Genomic DNA, 7,264 nt, shown 5'->3' on the forward strand with positions numbered 1-7,264 from the left:
GAGAAAACAGGGATATATTCACATAAGGTGCAAATTACATTTTTAATGAGGCCCTGAGAAGAATGGTGTTGCTTAAACATTCCTCTTTTCGGCCAAATAGAAGAAGCCTTTAAAGTTCACAATGGGTAGCCAATGCCTGTTGTGTACATTAGCTACCTGTTACTGCTACTGTTTTCTTACAATGGACTGTAAGCCATTTGTCAATGAAAAGAGCAGAGGAGATTTATATTGATTGGTGGTTGGCAGGACCACCACTAACACCATCAGCAAGTAAGAATACCCATATGATGCTGAGCATTCCCATTCTCGCAGTGGTAAGTGATTGTACATGGGCAGCACCTACCTGCTGGGCACTAACATGAGTTAGCTTAAACAATGAAAATGTTCGGCTTAGTTCTTATAACTGAACCAAATGTCAGATTTGTGCTAATTTTGTAATTGGCATAAATCTGAACAGCAACGTTAGAGAAGAAGGAAAAGATTCTGAGAAACTGTAGAAACTGATGTCACAAGTTGAGAAGAGAGTTTATAAACACAGGAGAAAAGAAGAAAGAAAGCATTTGGTGAAACAGAAAGAGTCACTGACCTTTCCTGAGAAGACAGATGGAGGATCTGGAGAAGTAAAGTCCCCCTGAGTAATCTCAGACATTGAGGGTCTCATTCTCACTGTCAGAACTGTTTCAACAGCTCGAAAAAAAAAAGAAGAATTGGTTGTCCAGGAAAATGTTTTATATTGAGGAGTTTTGTAACCCAATGGATAAACTGAATGTCCCTCAGGAATCATACATGCAATGTCTTAGTTTCCCTCTTTGAAGAAGAAAAGGTAAAGGGTACATAGAAAAGAAGCCTAGCTCTATATCAACGTTATCAACTCTATCTATATCATAAATAACTTTAAGCCAACCCCTTGATATAGTACAATTATTCAAAAAATAGGAGAGAGAAAGGGTTTATTTTTGTTTGGCAAATGTGCATTAAAAATAAATGTTTAAATAAAAATCAAGCAATAATTAATCACCATGTAACAATGAAAGTTATTATAAATTCACACAAATATGTGAGGTTACGTATTTGTTTAAAATTTTAATCACTTTCCTTGTTACATGGTGATTACTATTGTTTGTATTGAAACATTTTTGCTTAAAACACATTTGCCAAAAAAAAAATCCTCTTCTTTCTTCTTATTTGTTTTATAATTGGCCTAGCTCTATACCTAGCACAAGGTTATTATGACTTTCCCAAAACTCTTTGCAAGTTCAGAGCCGGTCACATTGTTGATACATGGTTGGTGAAGTCTTGTTCAAGAGGTCCTCAATGTTTTAGGCCTAAGATTATTATTCCAGACCCCTGCCTTCTCCAGAATAGTAAACTGGTTTGGGCAGTTTGACCAGGTGATCAACTGGTGATCAAACTGGCTAATTTGTTAATGATCTTTTAGGCATTTACTCTGGGCATGATTTATTAAAGCTCTCCAAGGCTGGAGAGGATACACTTTCATCAGTGAAGCTGGGTGATCCAGCAAACCTGGAATGGATCTGTTCCAGGATTGAAAACATTTGCTAACAAATAGCAAATTACTTTTAAGAAATCTATTTCAGGTTTGCTGGATCACCCAGCTTTACTGATGAAAGTGTATCCTCTCCAGTCTTAGAAAGCTTTATTAAATCAAGCCCATTGGGCCCTGATTTATCAAAGCGAGCTTGCATAAGCTTGCCGCGTGTAAATACGCGCCTATATACGAGGCATTTTTCCGCGAGCCGAGTGCTAGCACACTCGCCTTCACTTGCAAGCCGGATTCCTGCCTTGATAAATGAGCAATAGGCAACGAGAATACGCCAGTTAGGGTGATTAGTTTGCAGCTGCGTGATTCAGGAGGATCTGTTAAGCTGTCAATGGTGAGGTGATAGCAATTAATTAGCGCACACCTGCTCTCTGTTCTGTGCGCATCTACAGTCCATTACTGGTCAATTTGAGTCTTTAATGCTTCATCTTTTGGGTAAGTGCTACTTTTTTATGTTACATTGTACTCATTCACAAAATTGATTCATTTATAGTTACATTTGTTGCACTGTTTTCTTTCTTTTTGGTTTGCTTGCAACACTGCAAACTAATTTCGATCAAGCTGTATGTATACTAATTAACACTTCATAAAATGTCATCACACAATAGTATGAATGTCAAAAAAATGTCACCAAGCATTTGTCACCTGATTGAAATTTCATTCTAGTTTGGCTTTTGAATATTTGAAAAAAAGGATTGTTGCCAAAGATGTAATAATACATGTATTAGGGAACATTTAGTGATTTTACTTGTGTATGTCAAAATACATTTAGATGTATACAAATACATGCATTTTCATTATTACTATTTTAACTGGACTAGGGGGGGAGGGTTAATCAAGTAAGTTTGCTTGGATGTTATGCATTGACGTGACTTTGTAATCCTCATTATTGTTAGTTTCATCTTTTGCTGCAATGTTTTTGTGCCTGGTTTGTAATGACAGTTTCTGTTGTTTGGCAAATCTTCAGCAATGTTTTGTCATTGTTTCCACAAATATTCAGTACAAATGTCTGCATGGTTTCCACTCCAAACTGCTACTTGAACCCCCTGTTTGTCTTTGTCCCATGTAATATGTACATATTTATGAATTACTTTATGAATAAATTGTCATGGTTTATATTGCTTTTTTTTATTTTTATTTTCTTAGTCTGACATTTGCACTCATGTTGATTTGTCCCCACACAACTCCTGTGTTCATTTGTAGTAGTGTTATAGGTTTGTTGTCATTGTGCTGTGCTGCCTGATCTTAGCACTATTGTATACAAACACACTTCCACTTGCTGTCCAGCTGAGTTGCATACTCATTCTAACACACCTGATGGTGATGGAAGGAGGTCCAGGTTGCCAACACAACATCAAACCACAATGATTGCCAAGCTCACAAAGAAGGGTCAGGCACTCTTGGATAGTGTTGGTCGAATATCTCACTATTTGATTCAACAGCTATTCGATCAAATAGTGAGAAATTCAATGAACACCATTGAGGTCACTGATGCGAGAATTCGGGTTTTTTTTAAGGGTCTTTTAAGGGCTGCAAGAGCAATCAGATTGCTCCTGCAGCCCTTTACTAGTTGTATGTGTTGTTGGAGAGAGTTTCTCTATCCAAAAACACATAGTACAGCGCGGCAACAGCTATTGCTGTTCTACTACTATGTATTCCTGGATAGAGTTTCTCTATCTAAGAATACAGGTCACTACAGGTGATGAATGGGGATAAGTCCCCAATTATCACCTATAGTCCCTGGAGATCCCGCAATGACAGGAGGATTCCCACTGCTGCACATGTCTATGTGGGGAAAAAAAAGTTAGTTAAAAAAACACAAACTCTCAATAAATTACTTTAAAATATTTTTATTTTTTTTAAACACTTTTTTCCGTTTTTTAGCAAATTTTTATTCTGTGTTTTTCGGGTCAGGTCAATCCGAATTGGAACAGCCATATTCGAGTCAAATATAAGGACACCCCAAATTCGACCACCAACACTACTCTTGGAAATGAGCAAATGTTCTCTTGTTGCTCAACTTATTTTGCTCAATAATACTGGAGTGTATGCATTACTTAGGTGTTTACATAAAACAAATAGTAATAGTATCTAAAACTTCCAGTGGCAAATATATTTTGTGGCAAACATATGTCTGTTCACTTAGCAAAGTGAATTACTATTCTACCAACGATAATTCACCTAGCTTAATGAATGTGGTGAATCCATATAGGAAAAAGTTTCCACAGGTAAAAATATACTGGGCAAGGTAACGTCATTACACACAGAGGTTGTACCTTGATAGAGTGCACAGCTCAGGATTACTGACTGCTAAACTACCTGGAGATTTCCTTATACACAATCCAGTTTACTTATGCTGATATAACACTATTCCGCGCAAGATTTTTATGTTTTCTAAGGTTTGTGCAGTCTTACACTGGTAATAGGTTTGTTTTATGAGGGTGTGATGAGATTTAGGCTATCTGGATACTTGGAATTTATGTGGAGGAGGATTACAAAGTACAACACCAGCTGCAACAGTACAAGATATCTGGAAACTATGGAGAGAGGGAAAGAATTTAAAGGCACAACACTATAAGAAGAAAACAAACATATTTTACCTTCTATTTATTTAAAGATCACAGTCAATCTGGTAAGTGAATTTAATGTTGTTTGCACCTCGATGGAGGTTTGTGGCACACATTGTTTTTTAAAAAACCTGTTGATTGATATTGTCAAGATCACAAATTTATTTTTATTTTGAAAACATTTTTTAGAGATCAAGGAATAAAGATTCACTGTACTGCTGTATTTTATATATGTTTCTATATGTTTCTATATGACTTATAATAGATGTTTCCCTCTATTTCCTTATTAGTTTATATATAGCAATCTGATTTTTATGTTAGAGCAACAGTAGCAGCTGGATTATCAAGGGGAAATAATAGCAAGTTAATTTTCACATCAGCACAGTAAATTTTGGAGAATATGATTTGCTGATTGGAAGCTACAGCAAAACACAGGTGCTTGAATATTTGGGTTTCTGTACACAAGGAAACTAGAAATATTATTCTCCCTCCTTATTAAGTTGTAACACTCTGGAACTCTTGATTTTTTTTCCTGTTTGAGAAAATTGGGTCATGCTGTATAAGTGTTTTTTTACATCTTCCTCTGGATCTACTGTGTATATAGGTTTCCGAATAGAACATGTGGATTTTCTAATAAATGTCTATTTTTTATATTCTTATTTATTTATTATGATTAGAACTCAAAAAGCTTTTTTAGTCTAAATATTTAATTATACTGTGATTGGTGCAGATGCCAGATTACATCCAGGTGAAGTGGGATATGCAGACAGCAATATGGCAGTAACAGCAATAACTGGACTTTGTGGAATCACATGTATAGAATAGGGACTGAACCCTTTACTTTCACAAACCATACCCTGCTGGTGGGGTGATAGTTTGGGGCATTGACTTTTTAAGTGAAAATTGTGATAGACACCCAAATTCATATCTGTATGATGAAGTTATAGAAATATTTCATTCTGCAGGAAAAGAAAATTGAAATTTATGTAATGTTGTTTAGCCTTGGGTAGAAAAAGTAGGGATTGCTGGTAGGAATGCATCTGGAAGCAATCTCCCACCTTCCATAACTACTGCTATTTCTGGTCTGGAGGGGTAACACTGATTTGCTTTGCATCTCTTCACCAAAACAAGAATAAATGCTGGAAATCAGCATTTCAATGACAGTAACTCCACTTGCCGAGTATCAATAGAAGACATTGCCGGTGGACAAAGAAATTCCCACACGGTGAAGGGAGAAGTTGTGCTAAATGGCCATAAGGTTTGGACCCAGTACAAGAAATTGTACCATCTACATATGCATCACCTACATGAAAATGTTCCGCCAGATGGCAGATTTTATGCATTCTGTGTATTTCTACTTTTAGTAACCATCTGCACAATTAGAAAAAACAGAATTCTACTCCAATAAGTTGAGAAATATCTTCCAGAATGTGGACGGTGCAATGTACCAGACTCCCTTAGCTGGCATGGTTTGAACAATCGAATCTAGCATGTATACACTATTGGTGTCTTATATTTGAACGATCGTATTGTTACAGCATGTACAGAATTGTGCAAAATACGTTCCTTCAAATATAATTGTGCATAATCGTTGATCGGTCATAATCGTTCGTTTTCTAGGGATAATTATTGGAAGTGTGTACCTAGCTTTACTCTTCTTGAGTGCCACTATTGCCTATTCACATAGAGCTACTGCTGGCAGCTGCTTTTGGCACCTGGGCCCCAGGGAGAGCTGCATGCCAGCTGTAATACACCACAATGAGACTCAAAACACAAAACTCCAATGTGCATCAGACCATTCATAGCACTGACAATTTGTTCTGTGCATCAGTTCTGTGTCAGTAAACTAGATGTGCCAATATCATTTTACACCTGATTTGACTCACTTTCCATGTACAGAATAAAAAATAAAGGTGATCACCTATTAATTATAATTTAGAAATCTCTCAGGAGTTGTTCACAGTTGGTTAGTGAACTATGACTGCCATGTGACATTAAACAAAGACAGCTTGTCTCCGCCAGCTCTCAATGTTGATCCAGAATTATCTTAGTTCAACAATAACTATCAGACATTAGGGAGACTCAGATTGTACAAACCTGCCAGGACTCACCTACATGAGAGTTTGTAACAGCACTGAAAGATTTCACCATATTGCACAATATTCACTCCAAGTCACAGAGATTTATAGAAAGAGGGTATATAACACCCCTGTACTGGGGGTATATACTCCATAAAAAGGGGAAGCGTGGTCTAAAAATAGGGTGCTTCCTCTATACAGTGTAGGATATACCTGTGTAGGTAACCTTAGAAAGGTGGAGGTGTTAACAACATTCAACAGATCAAAGATCACCACAGTACACCATGACCTTTTTTTTTCTTACCTTTTTTTTGCAGTGCAGGGTACAAGACAAATAGCTGTAAAGGACAAGATTTTACTGGAATTATTTTCATTTGGAGTTTGGAGGTCCAAATAGTTTATTATTTTTGTTTTATTTACTCATAGAGAATACTGATCAATACATGTTAATGAAGCAAATTCTAAAAGACATTAGCTTAGTCCTCATTTACAGAAGGCCTGAGTTCCCCAGGAGGTTTGTGGTTAAACTGGTATTAGTAGTTCTCCAGAGTAACCTGAAAAGAAACTTCAGTTTCAGCACCTCATTGCCATGTGGTTGCAGTGAGGTTTGGTTTTCCATTCTTAACATTTTCGGAAATTCAATAGAGGATGTGTCTCTAATCAGATATTCTTCAAAAATGTCATATTTTAACAGTACAAAAATAAATTAATATAAAACACATCAGTAACAGTGAGCTAAATACGGTAGGAGCATACATTCCAAATGTCCCTGGTTTCTCCTATATTGTTCCCTTTTTTGTGTTATTTTGCACTAAACCGTTCATCCATTCTCTACACTATTCCATATTGTATTTTAAAAAGAGAATATAATGGAAATGAAGTTGTGCAAATACCTTGTTGGTTTATGCAAATATTCTTTTACATATTAATTTTATATCATTTCCAACATAGGGAAGTGGTGTGGGTTCACTAAATCTGCAAAAACTGGGAGGTTATAAGACATACCCCGCTCACTATATATAGGATATACCCTGCTCACTATTTATAGGGTATACCCC

The 7,264-nt window shown here is 36.4% G+C and overlaps 1 protein-coding gene across 1 annotated transcript in view; it reads left to right on the forward strand.

Moving 5' to 3' along the window:
- Window positions 1-3,860: 3,860 nt before the first annotated feature.
- Window positions 3,861-7,264, forward strand: part of PIK3C2G (phosphatidylinositol-4-phosphate 3-kinase catalytic subunit type 2 gamma) — a gene marked incomplete in the record, with an annotated part of 45,580 nt that continues 42,176 nt past the window's right edge. The window contains 1 exon segment of the mRNA XM_072399878.1: window positions 3,861-4,193.

Source organism: Pyxicephalus adspersus, chromosome 2, assembly GCF_032062135.1.
Source record: "Pyxicephalus adspersus chromosome 2, UCB_Pads_2.0, whole genome shotgun sequence".
NCBI classification, from domain to species: domain Eukaryota; kingdom Metazoa; phylum Chordata; class Amphibia; order Anura; family Pyxicephalidae; genus Pyxicephalus; species Pyxicephalus adspersus.